Here is a 17,202-nt window from a genome sequence, read left to right on the forward strand (position 1 = left end):
TCTCTTCCTATCTGGAGTTCTTCTTGCCGGTGCTCCGCAAGTTCACTCCGTTCATAGACAACCAAGCTCGATTCGAGTTCGAGGAAGTGGTAGCCTCCCTCTCCCAATTACGACTCCAGCTGATGCAATCCTCCTTCGATGCATTCGAACTCTCGGCACGCGCCGCCGCAAGCGCGGTAACTATGCGTCGCCTGGCATGGCTCCATACTATCGATATGGATCCCAACCTACAGGACAGACTCGCCAACGTACCATGTGCTGGAGCTGACCTGTTCGATGAGTCTATCGAAACTGTTACCAAGAAGCTGTCGGATCATGAAAAATCCTTTCAATCCATCCTACGGCCCAAACCCAAACCTCAACAGTCTCGACCTTCCAGGCCACCCCTGATTTACCAGCGGCGTTACATGCCCAGACAAACGCCCGCTGCGAGACAGCCTGCGAAGAGACAACCTCCCCAGAAGTCTCAGCAAAAACTTCAGCCACCGGCTGTACCTAAGGCTCCCCAGCCCTTTTGACGCCCCTCCCGGGAGCATAACCTCGGCCTCTCCCATAGGGGGCCGCCTCCATCTTTTTTACCACCGATGGGAGGCCATAACCACGGACCTATGGGTCCTCTCCATCATAAGAGAAGGATACTCTCTTCAATTCCACCGGGTCCCCCCGGACCATCCTCCAAGAGAGTATCCTTCAAGCTCGACGCAGACCGCCCTTCTTCTTCAGGAAGTCCAAACCTTACTTCAGCTTCGGGCTGTCGAGCCGGTCCCGTCAGACCAATTGAACCGGGGGTTTTACTCCCGGTACTTCCTTGTCCCGAAGAAAACGGGCGACCTGCGACCCATTTTAGACCTTCGGGCCCTCAACAAGTTCCTGGTCAAAGAGAAGTTTCGCATGTTGACTTTGGCTTCTCTATACCCCCTCCTCGAGCAGAACGACTGGTTATGCTCCCTGGATCTCAAGGAGGCCTACACTCACATCCCCATTCACCCGGCCTCCCGAAAGTTCCTCAGATTTCGGGTGGGAAATCTGCACCTACAGTATCGAGTGCTACCATTCGGCCTATCTTCGTCCCCCAGAGTCTTCACAAAGTGCCTGGTGGTAGTGGCCGCAGCACTCCGGGACAGGGGTCTACAGGTGTTTCCATACCTCGACGACTGGCTCATCAAGGCCCCGTCAGCCCCAGAGGTCACTTCGGCGGCCTTGGCGACAACCTACTTCCTCCAGAATTTGGGCTTCGAGATCAACTTCTCCAAGTCTCATCTACAACCCACCCAGTCCCTCCCCTTCATCGGAGTGGTCCTGGACACCACCCGACTCCGAGCATTCCTGCCCCGGCAACGCATGGAGTCTCTTCTTCATCTCTGCCAGTCGGTGGCTACTCGCCAAACCCTACCGGCGAGACAACTGATGGTGCTCCTAGGCCATATGGCCTCCACGGTACACGTGACACCCTTTGCCAGACTCCACCTCAGGATCCCCCAGTGGACCCTGGCATCACAGTGGAATCAGACATCCGATCCACTATCCAAACGCATCGTAGTCACACCTGCTCTTCGGCAGTCTCTACTTTGGTGGATGACCTCTTCGAATCTATCCAGAGGTTTGCTGATGCACTCTCCCCCCCATCAGAAAGTTCTCACAACCGATTCGTCGAATTACGCATGGGGGGCCCACCTGGAGGGTCTCCGCACCCAAGGATTCTGGACCAGTGCGGAAAGACTACACCAAATCAATCTATTGGAACTCAGAGCCATCTTCAATGCGCTCCAAGCTTTCCAACACCTACTCCACGACATGGTAATCCTCATTCGCACAGACAATCAGGCCGCCATGTATTATATCAACAAGCAAGGAGGCACGGGCTCGGCCCTCCTTTGCCAGGAAGCTCTACGAGTCTGGGACTGGGCGGTACGCCACAACGCCCTACTCAGAGCAGTATACATCCAGGGGGAGAACAACGTCTTAGCAGACAAACTAAGCCGTCTGCTACAACCGCACGAATGGACTCTCCATTCCAACCCCCTTCACCAAATCTTCACGCAATGGGGGACGCCTCAGATAGACCTCTTTGCGGCTCCCCACAATGCCAAACTGCCTCAGTTTTGCTCCAGGATCTACACTCCTCATCGCCTCGAGGCAGATGCTTTTCTACTGAACTGGGGGAAACGATTTCTATATGCGTTCCCACCATTCCCGCTGATCCAGAAGACTCTGGTCAAGCTGAAACTCGAACGGGCCACCATGATTCTAATAGCTCCTCGGTGGCCCAGACAACCTTGGTTCTCCCTCCTACTCCAACTCAGCAGCAGGGAACCAGTACCACTTCCAGTGTTTCCTTCACTACTTACTCAACATCAAGGATCACTACTTCATCCCAACCTGCAGTCTCTCCACCTGACAGCTTGGTTCCTCTCAACGTAACCCCTCACCAATTCTCACAAGAAGTGAGGGAGGTCTTGGAAGCTTCCAGGAAGCCCGCCACTCGACAATGCTACTCCCAGAAATGGACCAGATTCTCCTCATGGTGTGTTTCTAAGTCAAAGGAACCTCAGCGAGCTTCCTTATCCTCCGTGCTGGACTATCTCCTACACCTATCTCAATCTGGGCTCAAGTCCACATCCATACGAGTCCACCTGAGCGCTATTGCGGCGTTCCACCAGCCTCTACAAGGGAAACCCCTCTCGGCCCATCCGGTGGTCGCCAGATTTATGAAAGGACTCTTCCATGTTAACCCTCCTCTCAAACCACCCCCAGTAGTTTGGGACCTCAATGTAGTCCTTTCCCACCTCATGAAGCCCCCGTTTGAACCACTCAACAGGGCCCCTCTGAAGTATCTCACCTGGAAAGTGCTTTTCCTTGTAGCCCTTACGTCCGCTCGCAGAGTCAGCGAACTCCAGGCATTGATGGCGGACCCACCATTCACAGTATTCCACCATGACAAGGTGGTCCTCCGCACTCACCCGAAATTCCTGCCTAAGGTGGTCTCCGAATTTCATCTCAACCAATCCATTGTACTTCCAGTATTCTTCCCTAAGCCTCATTCTCACCACGGAGAATCGGCCCTTCACACTCTAGACTGTAAACGTGCCTTGGCTTTCTACCTGGATCGCACCAAGCCACACAGAACCACTCCTCAACTTTTTGTCTCCTTCGACCCTAACAAGTTGGGAAGACCCGTATCAAAGCGCACCATCTCTAATTGGATGGCGGCTTGCATCTCTTTCTGCTATGCCCAGGCTGGATTATCACTTCCTTGTAAGGTCACAGCCCATAAGGTCAGAGCAATGGCAGCCTCAGTAGCATTCCTCAGATCAACACCAATCGAGGAAATTTGCAAGGCTGCCACCTGGTCCTCGGTTCACACATTCACCTCACATTATTGTCTGGATACCCTCTCCAGACGGGATGGACAGTTTGGCCAAACAGTATTGAAAAATTTATTATCTTAAGTCGCCAACTCCCCCTCCATCCCACTGAGGTTAGCTTGGAGGTCACCCACTAGTGAGAATACCTGCCTGCTTGTCCTGGGATAAAGCAATGTTACTTACCGTAACAGTTGTTATCCAGGGACAGCAGGCAGCTATTCTCACGTCCCACCCACCTCCCCTGGGTTGGCTTCTCAGGCTAGCTACCTGAACTGAGGAGACACGCCCGGATCTCCGGGTAGGAAGGCACCGGCGCATGCGCGGTGCGGGCATCTAGAAACTTTAAGTTTCTACAAGCAACACGTGCTTGTGAGACGTCCGTACCGGGGCTCTGTCTGATGACATCACCCACTAGTGAGAATAGCTGCCTGCTGTCCCTGGATAACAACTGTTACGGTAAGTAACATTGCTTTAGTGGCCCCCACAATATATGGTTGGTGGGGTCACTTGAGAGGCGCCCTTACAAACGCCAGGTCCCAGGTTCCATTCCCTCACAGATGATTCACCAGGAAGTAGAATCAAAGAGGCACAGCCAGAGGTGATTGTATAAAGAATATATTATAGAAATAGGCTTACAGAAAAGTAGTATTTATAGGCATTACAACAATTAAGCATTACAATTAAGTAGAGAGCAAAGCAGTTTCCCTGCCTTACATATTTCAGAGACAAAGAGACAGAGAGTCTGAAGTTCTAGGGAGAGCCAGAGAGAGAGAAAGAAAGAAAGAACAAGAGAGCCAAGAGATAGATAGATAGATTTTTGTGTGTTGCAGAGAGGAGGCTTTTATAGCTTGGAATCTTATTCTGAATATAGAAAACTATTGAGCTTCAATAGAAGTTAAATCTTCCCCTCCTTAGTAAACTTGTGCTAGACAGCCAAAGAATAGGTTATGGTCAAATGTAATTTCCAGTATGCCTCTTGACAATAGTTTCTGATTAACTTTAGTTATCTGTGCACCTGGACCCATTGTCCTAAGCACCCTCTTAATCAGACATTAACACATTAACACCTTTTAGCTAATCATGATTCAATCAGGGCTACTTAAAACATATCAATCAGGGCTACTTAAAACAGTCTCCCTGCCCTCAGGGTCTATCTGCATTCACATGCCAGAGTCAGATTGATATAATTTCCCATAGGCCTTCGCTGACATAAGTTATGCCAACTGAAAATGCTGAATGCTTGCGATAGCTATGCTGACATTGACCACCCTACGGACTCTTGCCCTCGTTGTGCCACCCTTCAACCTCCGGCTCTTCGTCGCAGGTGGGCCAAGATTGGAATTCTTCAACATGGACCCGTTGGCGGATAAGACTTTGACCCCGGTCTTGGCCTCGACCTCGGTCTCGAGCAAGTCTCCCTCGACCTCGAAGGCCTCGGCAGCCCCGGCTTCGAAGACCTCGTCCTCGGGTAAGTCTCCTCTTCCTCCTTCAGGTTCAGCTCAGCTACTGAAGAAGCCATCCTCGGAGTCTCTGGCTACCCAGGCAGTGAGTGTAGTCCTGCCGGTCTCGACAAGACCTCCTTCTAAGTGTGCCTCCGCATTACGGGAATACTCTACATCGAGGTCGCCCTCGGTGGAGCGCACTCTGCACCAGTTCGTCCAAACCCTTTGGTCTCGGTGCCCATGTTCGAGGATATGCTTAAGGCTATCTTGACCTCGCAGATCTCCTCTGCTTTGGCTCAGCTTGCCCCGGCCTCGACCCCGCTCGTTGTTGACCAGCCTGAGAGTCGCACCGAGGGGTCTCGAGGCAAGGCGCGTCGGTCTTGACGCTCGTCCTCGAGTGCCTCCTCGCCTGCTCCCTCGAGACGGACTTCTCCCGCCACCCGGCTTTGGTCGAAGTGCCGACCTAAGCGTACTTCTTCCTCGAGACAGTGGTCCGCCAAATGGCCCAGGGATTCTCCCCTGAGGCGGGGTAGGTCGCAGGGCCCTCGCACTATGGGGTCCATCAAGCCCTCGACCGAGGAGCTTCGAGGTCGAAGACGCCAGCCTCTCTGCTGAGTCAGAAGGAATCTTCCTCCCGAGGCTCGCCGAGGCAGGCTCCCCGGACCTCCGTTCCTCAGACCCCTGGGTCCTCGCCCTCTGGGCTCTTTAAGCGCAGGCTGTCATCAACTCCCCCTCGTTCTCTCAGCGGTGCCTCCTTGACGTCCATGCTTGTGGACACTGACCTGCTGGCGCAGTATTTGAGGGAGGCTTCCCCCTCGTTCTCTTCTGCTCCTAAGTCCCGCTCGGCTTCCCCCCTTGAGGGGCATTCTACGGGCAAGCCGTCCTCCTTCACCAGATTCATGATGGACATGGGCAAGGTGCTACAACTGGACCTCCAGTCTGGATCCAGGTATACCCGGACTATTTGGGAATATTTGGAGGAGATGGAGCTTCCATACCCACCGAAGGAATCCCTTCGCCTCCCATTGAACCCAGTTTTGCAGCAGACTTTCTTCCGGAATTTAGAGACACCTTACTCTATTCCGGACGGTCCCCTGTAAGGGGTTTGAGAAGGCTCAGCTCTCCCATCAATCCTTGGTGGTGGAGTCTTCCCTGAAGAAGTCTAATGCTTCCAAGGTGTACACAGCTGTCCCGCCAGGCTGGGAGGGCCAGACTATGGACAAGTTTGGCAGGCGCCTGTACCAAAATTCGATGATGGCGAACAGGGTTCTTAATTACAGTTTTACTTTTACTTCATATTTGAAACAGTGCATCAAATCCATGCCCTCGTCTCAGGAGGATTTGCCTGTTCATCGCTGGACGGAATTTCGCTGGCTCCTGGATACACTGTCGCAGATTCGACTTTATATGTTTCAGGCGACCTATGATGCCTTTGAACTCTTCTCGAGGGTCTCCGCCTTTGCGGTAGCCATGCGCCGCCTAGCCTGGCTCCGCAGAGTTGACATGGACCCGAATCTGCAGGACCGGCTGGCGAATCTTCCGTGTTTGGGCAACAAACTCTTTGACGACTCTATCGATGCAGCCATCAAACGCCTCTCCGAGCATGAGCACTCCTTTGCCTCCTTGGTTAGGCCAAAGGCGAAGCCCACTCCTCCTAAGTCGTACAAGTTGCCTCCCCGGCGTTATCCTCAAAAGTTCACACTGGCTTTTTCCCGGTCGCCTCCTCGGCGTCTGCAACAGCAAAGGGCCCCTCAGAACCTCAGCCGCCTGTGGCAGCCAATCCTGCGCCATCTTTTTGACTGGCCCGGTTGGAGCGGGCCGGCCCCCTCCGTCCTCGAGTCTTCTCCTCTGCCTATAGGGGGCTGCCTCCATGCTTTTTATCACGCTGGGAACTGATAACTTCGGACAACTGGGTCCTCTCCGTCATCAGATAGAGGTATTCCTTACACTTCCGGATGCCTCCTCCGGACCTGCCCCCAAGAGAGTGTCCTTCCAACAGAGCGCTACTACCCCTTCTTCTCCAGGGGGCTCATGCCCTTCTTCGTCTCCGGGCGGTGGAGGTGGTCCCTTTGTGTCAGCAGGGCACCTGGTTCTACTCCCGGTACTTTCTAGTCCCCAAAAAGACCGGGGACCTGCACCCTATCCTGGATCTCCGCGTGCTGAACAAGTTCCTGGTCAAGGAGAAGTTCCGTATGCTCTCTCTTCCCACACTGTACCCCCTGATGGACGAGGGAGACTGGCTATGTTCCCTGGACCTGAAGGAAGCCTACACTCACATCCTGATTCACCTGGCCTCTCATAGTTCCTTCACTTTCAAATGGGAGACCTTCACCTGCAGTATCGAGTCCTCCCATTCGGGCTCGCTTCGTCCCCATGAGTCTTCACGAAGTGCCTCGTGGTGGTGGCAGCGGCCCTGCGGTCGCAGGGTCTTCAAGTGTTCCTGTACCTCGACGACTGGCTTATCAAGGCGCCGTCACAGTGGGAGGTTATTTCAGTGACCCAACGGACTATTACATTCCTTCAGTGTCTGGGCTTCAAGGTCAACTTCCCCAAGTCCCAGTTGTGCCCCTCTCAGTTTCTGCAGTTCATTGGGGAGATTTTGGACATGGTTCGCCTCTGCTCGTTTCTGCCTCAACCTCGGCAGGCCACCCTCATCCACCTGTGCCGGCAGGTCTCCCTTCAGTCTACGACCTCGGCCAAGCAGTTGATGATCATGTTGGGACACATGGCCTCCACCGTTCATGTGACTCCTTTTGCCAGACTTCACCTCCAGGTACCTCAGTGGACCCTGGCGTCCTAGTGGAGACAGGACCGGGATCCCGCCTCTCAGCACATTGCGGTGACTCCCTTGAGGTGTTTGCTCCGCTGGTGGACGCTCTCTTCCAATCTTTCCAAAGGTTTTCTCTTTCTCACGCCCCCACCGCAGAAGGTTCTTACAACAGACTCCTTCGCGTATGCCTGGGAGGGGCTCACCTCGACGGCCTCCGATCTCAGGGTCTTTGGTTGAGCGCCGACCGTCACTGTCACATCAACCTGCTAGAGCTTCGGGCCATTTTCAATGTGCTGGTCGCCTTTCGGCATTTGCTTCAGGATTGCGTGGTCCTGGTGCGCATGGACAACCAGGTGGTGATGTATTATGTGAACAAGCAGGGGGGTACGGATTCCCTGTCTCTCTGCCGGGAGGCTCTTCTGCTCTGGGAGTGGGCAATATGCCACAACATCTTCCTTTGAGCGGTCTACATCCAGGGCACACAAAACTGCCTGGCGGACAGATTGAGTCGCCTTCTCCAGCCTCACAAATGGTTGCTCCATTCCTCGACTCTGCGTCAGGTGTTTGCTCAATGGGGGACGCCGCATTTAGATCTGTTTGCCTCACCCCTCAACCACAAGTTGCCTCACTTCTGCTCCAGGATTTACTCCCCGGATCGTCTTGAGGCAGATGCCTTCTTTCTGGATTGGTCAGGCAGGTTCCTTTATGCGTTCCCTCCTTTTCCTCTGATTCTGCTCACGCCGCCATGATTTTGATAGCTCCTCGGTGGCTGAGGCAGCCGTGGTTCTCCCTTCTCCAACTCAGTGTACGGGAGCCTCTACTTCTGCCTGTGTTTCCTTCTGTGCTGTCTCAGAGTCAGGGTTCACTGCTGCATCCCAATCTGCAGTCTGTTCACTTAACAGCTTGGTTCCTCTCCATGTGACTCCCTCCTTTGATTTCTCTCCGTCGTTGAGGGATGTTCTCGAGGCCTCTCAGAAGAGTTCCACTCGACAATGCTACTCCCAGAAATGGACTAGATTTGCTGCATGGTGTACTGGGCATCGCCTGGAGCCACTTTCTGCTTCCTTGCCTTCAGTGCTGGATTATCTGTTGCACTTGTCTCGGTCTGGTCTCAAATCAACATCCATTCGAGTCCACCTCAGTGCAATTGCTGCTTTTCATCAGCCGCTTGATGGGAAGCTGCTCTCTGTTCATCCGGTGGTTTCCCGATTTATGAAGGGCCTGTTCAATGTTCATCCTCCACTCAAGCCTCCCCTGGTGGTTTGGAATCTTAATGTGGTTCTGGCTCAATTGATGAAACCTCCATTTGAACCCATTGACAAAGCTCATTTGAAGTTTCTCACTTGGAAGGATTGTTCCTGATTGCCCTCATGTCAGTGAGCTGCAAGCTCTTGTTGCGGACCCGCCTTTTACTGTTTTTCATCATGACAAGATGGTCCTTCGTACTCATCCTAAGTTCTTGCCTAAGGTGGTTTCGGATTTCCACCTCATCCAATCCATTGTTCTTCCGGTGTTTTTTCCTAAGCCCCACTCTCATCCTGGAGAGGTGGCGCTTCACACTCTTGACTGTAAGAGAGTGTTGGCTTTTTACCTCCAACGCACCTAATCTCATCGGACGGCTCCGCAATTCTTCATATCTTTCGATCCCAATCGGTTGGGGCGTCCTGTTTCCAAGCGCACCTTGTTTAACTGGTTGGCGGCTTGTATTTCCTTCTGCTACGCTCAGGCTGGTCTCCCGCTGCAGGGTCGGGTCACGGGGCATAAAGTCAGAGTGATGGCGGTTTCTGTCGCTTTCCTCAGGTCCACGCCTACTGAGAAGATCTGCAAGGCCGCCACTTGGTCCTCGGTTCATACCTTCACCTCTCACTATTGTCTGGATACTTTTTCCAGTCGCGACGGCCTGTTCGGCCAGTTGGCTTTGTGTAAACTGTTCTCTTAAATTGCCAACTCTCCCACCGTCCCATCCTGGTTAGCTTGGAGGTCACCCACATGTAGAGACTATGCTGCCTGCTTGTCCTGGGATAAAGCAAAGTTACTTAGCGTAACAGGTGTTATCCAGGGACAGCAGGCAGATAGTCTTGCAACCCACCCGCCTCCCTGGGTTGGCTTCTTTGCTAGCTATCTGAAATGAGGACCACGTTGAGGAGATGCGCCCTCTAGTGGGGCAGGAAGGCACAAGCATGCGCGGTGCAGCACTAGCAAACTTCGAGATCTTCAATCAAGTTTGCTTGAAAAGCTGTCCGCGACAGGGCTCTGTGGATGACGTTACCCACATGTAGAGAATATCTGCCTGCTGTCCCTGGATAACACCTGTTACGATAAATAACTGTGCTTTACCTCCATCAGGGACCTGGACTCTTATGGTCCCCGAGGAAGAACCATCCTCCACCCCCTCCCAAGGGTTAGAGAAAACCAAGGAAAATACCCCCCTCCTTCCTCCCTCCCTGATTGGCCGAATCCAAATCTTTCCTTGGGAGTGTAGGGGCAGTGGTCTTTTTATCCCTTCAAGCCCTACCATATTATCCCAAATAATAGGGGGGGGGGGTGGCCTAGAGCAGCGAGGCTTGCAATACCGAGCTGTTTTAAAGCAAGGAGGATGCCAGTACAAGAAATAATGCAAGTGGCATTAAAAGACCCTTCTCTCCCCACTCCCAGTAGCTGCAACCTTTCCCTTCTCCAGACAAAAGCCCCCAGGATCACATCGCAGCCCCCCATGTCTCTGCAGAACCCCACAGCCTCCTTCGCTCTGCTCTTTGTTTTCTGCCTGCACGCTTTGTGCTCCCCCAGCCCCGCAATCATGCCCCATTGACCTTGCCCCTGCGCACCCCTCTGGCGAAAGGGCAGCAGGACATGCAGGATGCCGAGCATGACATTGGAAGGTGACAGCAGGAGCCGAGCGGTGGTGGCGGGGATCAGAAGCTCGCGCCAAGCATGAAGTTGAAGGCTGCGGCGGGCGGGTGACAGGGAGAGCCAAGCAGCGGGGATCGGAAGCTCATTCCTGTCTAAGCCCGCACTGCTTTCTGAATGGCTACTGTCACTTCTTGCGAATCCTGCGAGAACTGACAGCAGCCATTCAGAAAGCAGAGCAGGCCCAGGCAGGAAAGATTGCTCCTGCTGCTGATACTCCGCTGGACCACCGGGCTATAAGGGACATTTAAAAAGGTACGACGGGGTGGGGGTGTTTTAAAAAGGTATCATCTCTGTATAAGACGTACCAACATTTCCACCCACTTATGGGTGGAAAAAAGTGTGTTTTATGGAGCGAAACATACGGTATTTCTACTAAATAACTTTTTGAATGGTGGGTATCCTCAGTTTGAGGTCCTGAGCTAAAAGGAGCAAAAAGCTCTATCGCTCCCAAGTTTGGCCCTAATTAAAGCAATGGAGGGTAATTTCAAGACAGCCAATTTACATCTGTGCATCTCTGTCTCTGTAATTGACTTGAAAATTGTCAGAATTGTTTCCCAGAAGTTTCTACAGATAAGTTGAGTATATGCATATCTAAACTAGATCCACTGATGATTTCTTTTCTTTTCTTTTAGGTTAAAAAAAAATTCACAATATTCTAGCTTGACAGCTTTTAGAGTGACATAAGAAGACTTATGTTGAATGGACCAGTACTGTACTCACCAGTTTTAACAGCTTTATTTATGTTCATGTCTTGTAAATTTTAAAGTAATAAGTATTATTAGATCACCATAAAAAAGTATCTTGATTGTATGTATACTTGTAATTGTAGGAATGTGTTTGTACAGACATTGAACAGACTATTTTAAGTTTGAATGTGTCCTCTATAGTGTCTCTGCATATTATGAGATGCCTCTTAACAGAGGACAAACATTCTTGCCTTCCTATTTAAACATTGTACATTTTGTTTTACCCTTTTAAGCACGCATGCTGCCTTTTCCAGTGTTTTTGTTTTGTTAACAAACTAATTTAGGTCCATTGATAATTTAAGGCTTTCTTACTTTTGCACAAACTTAAGTGGTATAACACAAAAAATTCATCCTGCTAACTTAAGCCTTCACTGTGCATTTTTACTATGTAATACATGTCTTGTTTATTACCTTACAGGTAGTGCTGAAAATTTTTATACATGTAAAAATTAACGCAGCTTTCCATTGTAAATAAGTTTTCCAGAACATCATCTTGAACATTTTTGTAGGCTGTAAAATGCCATTGTAATGAATTTGGAGACAATCATGTTGGAGTAAAGAAAGAGAAAAAATAGATAGCTTAGTTACACATTTTGCTGTAATAAGCACATTTTCAACCTTGTAATTCTGATGTTTTAACAAGAGATGAGTTTCTGTTAATTTTCTGTGTATTTGTGTTACTGAGGGCTATTAAATTGCGTGGCAGTGAGTCTTAGATGACATCAATCTAAAGATGCTCCATTATTTTGCCTTGAAAGTTCTGAATTTTTTTTCAATGATAAGTTAAATTAAGGGTCAGTAAAAGTTACATAATTCAAATTTATTGGCTTACTCAGATACATTGGCACACATTCTGTAGAATCATAAAGATCTCACTGTGAGCAGGCTATTAATATTTCTTTAGTCTGCCTTACTGTTCAGTAGTTTATATACCCTAATTCTGAATTATTTTGAACTTCACAATGTCAGTCTTTACTGGTAGTAGTTCTGTGTCAAAGTACATTGCGTGAATGAATTCTATTTGTATTTTCCTGATTAAAGTTGTTTTGTATTTCATTGGGAGAAATTGGGACTCAACAATGTGTAGTAAGTTTATTATAATTGGTCTAAATTCTTTGTGCCTTGCCTAAAATGAAAGGTTGTCCATTAAAATTACTGATGGAAGACTTCTATTCATGTTGTAAAAATGAGGCTGAAACAGAAATGTCAAGTTTAAAACACAGAAAAAGATGTATGTGCACATGTTGATAAACATTGCTGTTGGATTCCTGAACTTTATCATATATAATTGTTACTAACCAGTTCAAATAAATCTTAAGGTTTTTAAAAATTTAAAATTGTGTTCAAGTATTTCTGATGAAGGAGACTTGTTCAGCTTAAAGGGAGCAGTGACTCCTTAAAATCTGCATGTCCTGTGTGCTAACCAAATGAGAGCATCCTCCATGGGGAAAACCTTTCACTGAAGGAGTGGCACATTCCTTCTAGGTAAGCAACATCTGCTGTAATTGAGGTGGGTGTGTTTAACTTCTGACCATCTATCAATCATGATTGTGCAGCTGAGGGTGGTTAAGGGAGACCTAGCTATACTAGCTCCAGCTGGGGATGGTTAAGGGAGACTTTCCTATACTAGCAACAGGTATGTGAATGGTGTTCACTTTGCAGCTCATCAGTCTCTCTCCTCTCATTTCTCCCTGTACTTCTCCCCGGGAACTCTGACCATCGGGTAAGTTTCTCTTGGCTGTATGCTTCTCTATAGTAGTGCCAACTCCTGACTTCATTCCTTCTACTTTGCTGCGCTATATGCCTAGAACAAGCTGCCTGACATAAGAACATAAGTATTGCCTCTGTTGGGTCAGGCCAGAGGTCCATCATGCCCAGCATTCTGCTCACGCGGCAGCCCATCAGGTCCAGGACCTGTGTAGTATTCCTCTATCTATACCCTTCTATCCTTTTTTCCTTCAGGAAATTATCTAATCCTTTCTTGAACCCCAATATCGTGCTCTGTCCTATCACACCCTCTGGAAGCGCATTCCAGGTGTCCACCACCCTTTGGGTGAAGAAGAATTTCCTAGCATTGGTTCTGATTCTGTCCCCTTTAAATTTTTCTGAATGCCTTCTCGTTCTTGTAGTTTTCGAAAGTTTGAAGAATCTGTCCCTCTGCACTTTCTTTATGCCCTTCATGATCTTGTAAGTCTCTATCATGTCTCCTCTAAGTCTCCGCTTTTCCAGGGAAAAGAACCCCAGTTTCTCTAGTCTTTCAGCATATGAAAGGTTTTCCATACCTTTTATCAATTGAGTTGCTCTTTTCTGAACCGTCTTGAGTAACGCCATATCCTTCTTAAGGTACGGCGACCAATATTGGACACAGTACTCCAGATGCAGGCGCACAATCGCCCGATACAATGGCAGGATAATACCTTTCTTGATAATACCTAGCATTCTATTCGCCTTTTTTGAGGCCGCTGCGCACTGTGCCGATGGCTTCATTGTCTTGTCCACTATTACCTCCAAGTCCTTTTCTAGGGTACTTTCACCCATTACCAGCCCTCCCATCTTGTAGCTGTACTTCGGGTTTTTGTTTCCCACATGCAAGACTTTACATTTCTCTACATTAAACTTCATCTGCCATCTCATCACCCACTCTTCTAGTTTGTTCAGGTCCCTTTATAAATCTTCACAGTCCTCTTTTGTCCCAACTCCACTAAAGTTTGGTATCGTCTGCAAATTTTATTACTTCACACTTCGTCCCTGTTTCTAGATCATAGAAACATAGAAAGGTGACGGCAGAAAAGGGCTACAGCCCACAAGTCTGCCCACTCTACTGACCCACCCCATTAAGATCGTTTATAAATACATTGAACAGCAGTGGTCCGAGCACCGACCCCTGCGCAACACCACTCGTGACCCTCCTCCAGTCAGAGTAGTGGCCCTTCACTCCTACCCTTTGCTTCCTACCCGCCAACCAGTTTCTGATCCATCTATGTACGTCTCCTTCCACCCCATGGTTCTTCAGTTTCCGTAGTAGGCGTTCATGGGGAATCTTGTCAAATGCTTTTTGGAAATCTAAGTATACGATGTCTATGGGGTCCCTTTTGTCCATTTGTTTTTTAATTCCTTCGAAGAAGTGCAATAAGTTCGTTAGGCACGATCTTCCCTTGCAGAAGCCATGCTGGCTTGTTTTCATCAGTTTATTTCTTTCTAGACGCTCATCGATGCTGTCTTATCAGAGCTTCCGCCATCTTCCCCGGAAACGAAGTCAGACTTACCGGTCTGTAGTTCCCCGGGTCACCTCTCGATCCTTTTTTAAAGATGGGCGTAACATTTGCTATCTTCCGGAATCACGCCTGTATTCAGACACTATCTTTGGCAGTATTCAAATCCAGACTAAAAGCCCATTTTTTTTTTTAAAGCTGCTTTTAAATCCTAACTCCAACCCACTTGTAAAGCAACCTTATCTGATATTCCTTAAATAGTCCCCTACCCTTTCATTCCTTCTGTAATTCCCTACCTGAGCAGTGGTTTTGATCTGCTGTTTTGATTTTCTGAACTGTGATAATTTGAAATATCCAATTCATTTTTAGGTCTCCCTTTGCTTCTTGCTTCTCTGCCGCCGAGAAGGGGCAGTGCGCCGTTGATTTCGCCTACTTACATCAGCTGGTATATGCCCTATAAAGTCTCCCTACTTGTGGCGCCAAAGGAGCACGCTTAAGGAGCAGGTAATGCTCCTTAATGCACTCCTTTGTGCGCATCTTGGATGCGGGTCTTCAAAATATTATTTCCTGACTTTGAAGTATCTGTTCTCTAATTATTTCTCTCTTTTCTTACTATTCTTTCCATCTAATCTTCCTGAGGCCCAGCTAGATCATTTGGTTGCTTTACCACTTTACCCTATGGCAGGAAACCCGACAAATATATCGACTATATGGGGTAGACAAAATATCACCCATTACAAACCTCCAAATCTTCAGCAACTGTTTCTAATGTTATCCAAGTAAAATTGGATCCGCCTGCCTGTCTCCAGAAACAAAGCCTTAAATTCAGTTTGATAAACTCTAGGTCTCTGACATCTAAATTTCATCTCCTAAATGACATTATTACTCATTACAAACTTGACCTTCTATGTATCACTGAAACATGGCTCTCAGATGGTGAGGAGCCTTAATTAGCTTTTGCCTGTCTTCCAAGTTTTACATTTCATTGCAAACGTCGTAGAGGTAGAAGAGCGGGAGGGGTTTCTATAGTTAAGAACATAAGAATTGCCACTGCTGGGTCAGACCAGTGGTCCATTGTGCCCAACAGTCTGCTCCCGTGGCAGCCCTTAGGTCAAAGACCAGTGCCCTAACTGAGTCTAGCCTTACCTGCGTTCATTGCTTATACTTTGCCTTCAACTTGGAATTTTCTTCCAACCAAAGTCCCCTTGAATTCCTCCAATTCAAATTCAAAACTAATGTGGTGTATGATTGTTTACTTTTATATCTTTCACCACCCCTCTCCCAAGACAGGATCACATTACTACAATCCATGATTTTTTACTTCTGTACCTCTTCCAATAACCCAATAATTCTTGGCGACTTTAATATTCACTTTGATGACTCTAATAATGTAAGCACCATTGATATGAAAACTTTCTTTAATGATAAATTAAGGGCCTGTTTTACAAAGCCGTGCTAGCGGCTGCTGCGCAGTAATGGTCCCGAAGCCCATAGAGATTTAAAGGGCTTCGGGGTAGTTGCTACATGGCTTTGTAAAACAGGCCCTAAACTAAACTAAAACTTAGTTTTATAGACCGAGTCATCAACCAAGAGGAGCTCAACTCAGTTTAGTTTACAATAATGTAAAAACATAATACATAAATTTGACAAGAAAAAGTAGATTGAAATAGTTAATTTCCAAAATGTTTAGCAAACAAAAAAGTTTTCAGAACTTTCCGGAATAAAGCAAAAGAACCTAAACTTCTTAATGTAAGCGGTAAAGCATTCCAGAATTCAGTTAATTTAAAAGCAAAGGAATAACTAAATCTCTTAAAGGTTCTGTTTTTACCACTGAGAGAGGGAAATATAAGTTTTAATATTGGGGAACTTCTGGCAAGATGAGATCTATGAACATTCCAGTCTAAAGGACTCAAAGTGGCAAAAATGCCAAATAGGATTTTAAATGTAATACAAATGCACTTAAATTGAATTCTGAGATACACTGGAAGCCAATGTAATTCCTTGAGCAGAGGGGTTACATGATCAAATTTACTTTTATCGAAAATAAGTTTAGCTGCAGTGTTATGTATTAATTGAAGTATCTGCAAACTGACCTTTGAAAGACCCAAATACACTGAATTGCAGTAATCCAGCCACTAATATTGTCACCTACTCATAAAGCAGGCCATACCCTCGACTTGATTTTGGTATCTAATAGAGCAGTATCCAACTTCTCACCAATTTCTAATACTCCGGTACCTTGGTCAGATCATTCTTTGCTTACTGTCTTTCTTTATTGGTCTCTGAATACTTCCCCCCCCCCCAACTCCAAACTAATAAGTTTTAGAGATTATTCAAAGTTGGATACTCCTACCATTGCTTCTAACTTTATTTTTTGCAATGATACTACCTTGAATTCTAACATTGATGACCTTCTATCAGTATGGAATGACTGCTCTTACACTATTAAATAAATTGCTCCTTTACAAACCCAGCTTATCTCCCATCGTCGCCATAAGAATCTGTGGTTTTACCCTGAGCTACTACAAATCAAAAAACAACTCTGCTCATTGGAGTGGAAATGGAGGCATAGAAAATCTCTCCTTGATTAAAAAAATTATAAGGAACATGCATCCTATTATAAATCAAAAATAGTCAAGGCAAAATCTCTTTATTACTCTAAAAAGATTTCTACGGCAAAAAAACACATCAACACTATACAAGATTGCACTTTCGCTGACCACAGATCTTTTGAACTGTTATGATTCCTTACAACTC

General features: G+C 47.8%; 1 protein-coding gene across 1 annotated transcript in view; it reads left to right on the forward strand.

Moving 5' to 3' along the window:
- LOC117366720 (guanine nucleotide-binding protein G(i) subunit alpha-1) overlaps positions 1–11,552 on the forward strand; it is a 143,189-nt gene extending 131,637 nt beyond the window's left edge. The window contains exon 9 of the mRNA XM_033958464.1: positions 11,120–11,552. The gene's annotated coding sequence lies outside the window, so the exon portion shown is untranslated. The remainder of the gene's footprint in view (positions 1–11,119) is intronic.
- The last annotated feature ends 5,650 nt before the right edge of the window (positions 11,553–17,202 follow it).

The sequence above is a fragment of the Geotrypetes seraphini genome, chromosome 9 (assembly GCF_902459505.1).
Source record: "Geotrypetes seraphini chromosome 9, aGeoSer1.1, whole genome shotgun sequence".
Taxonomy (NCBI): Eukaryota; Metazoa; Chordata; class Amphibia; order Gymnophiona; family Dermophiidae; genus Geotrypetes; species Geotrypetes seraphini.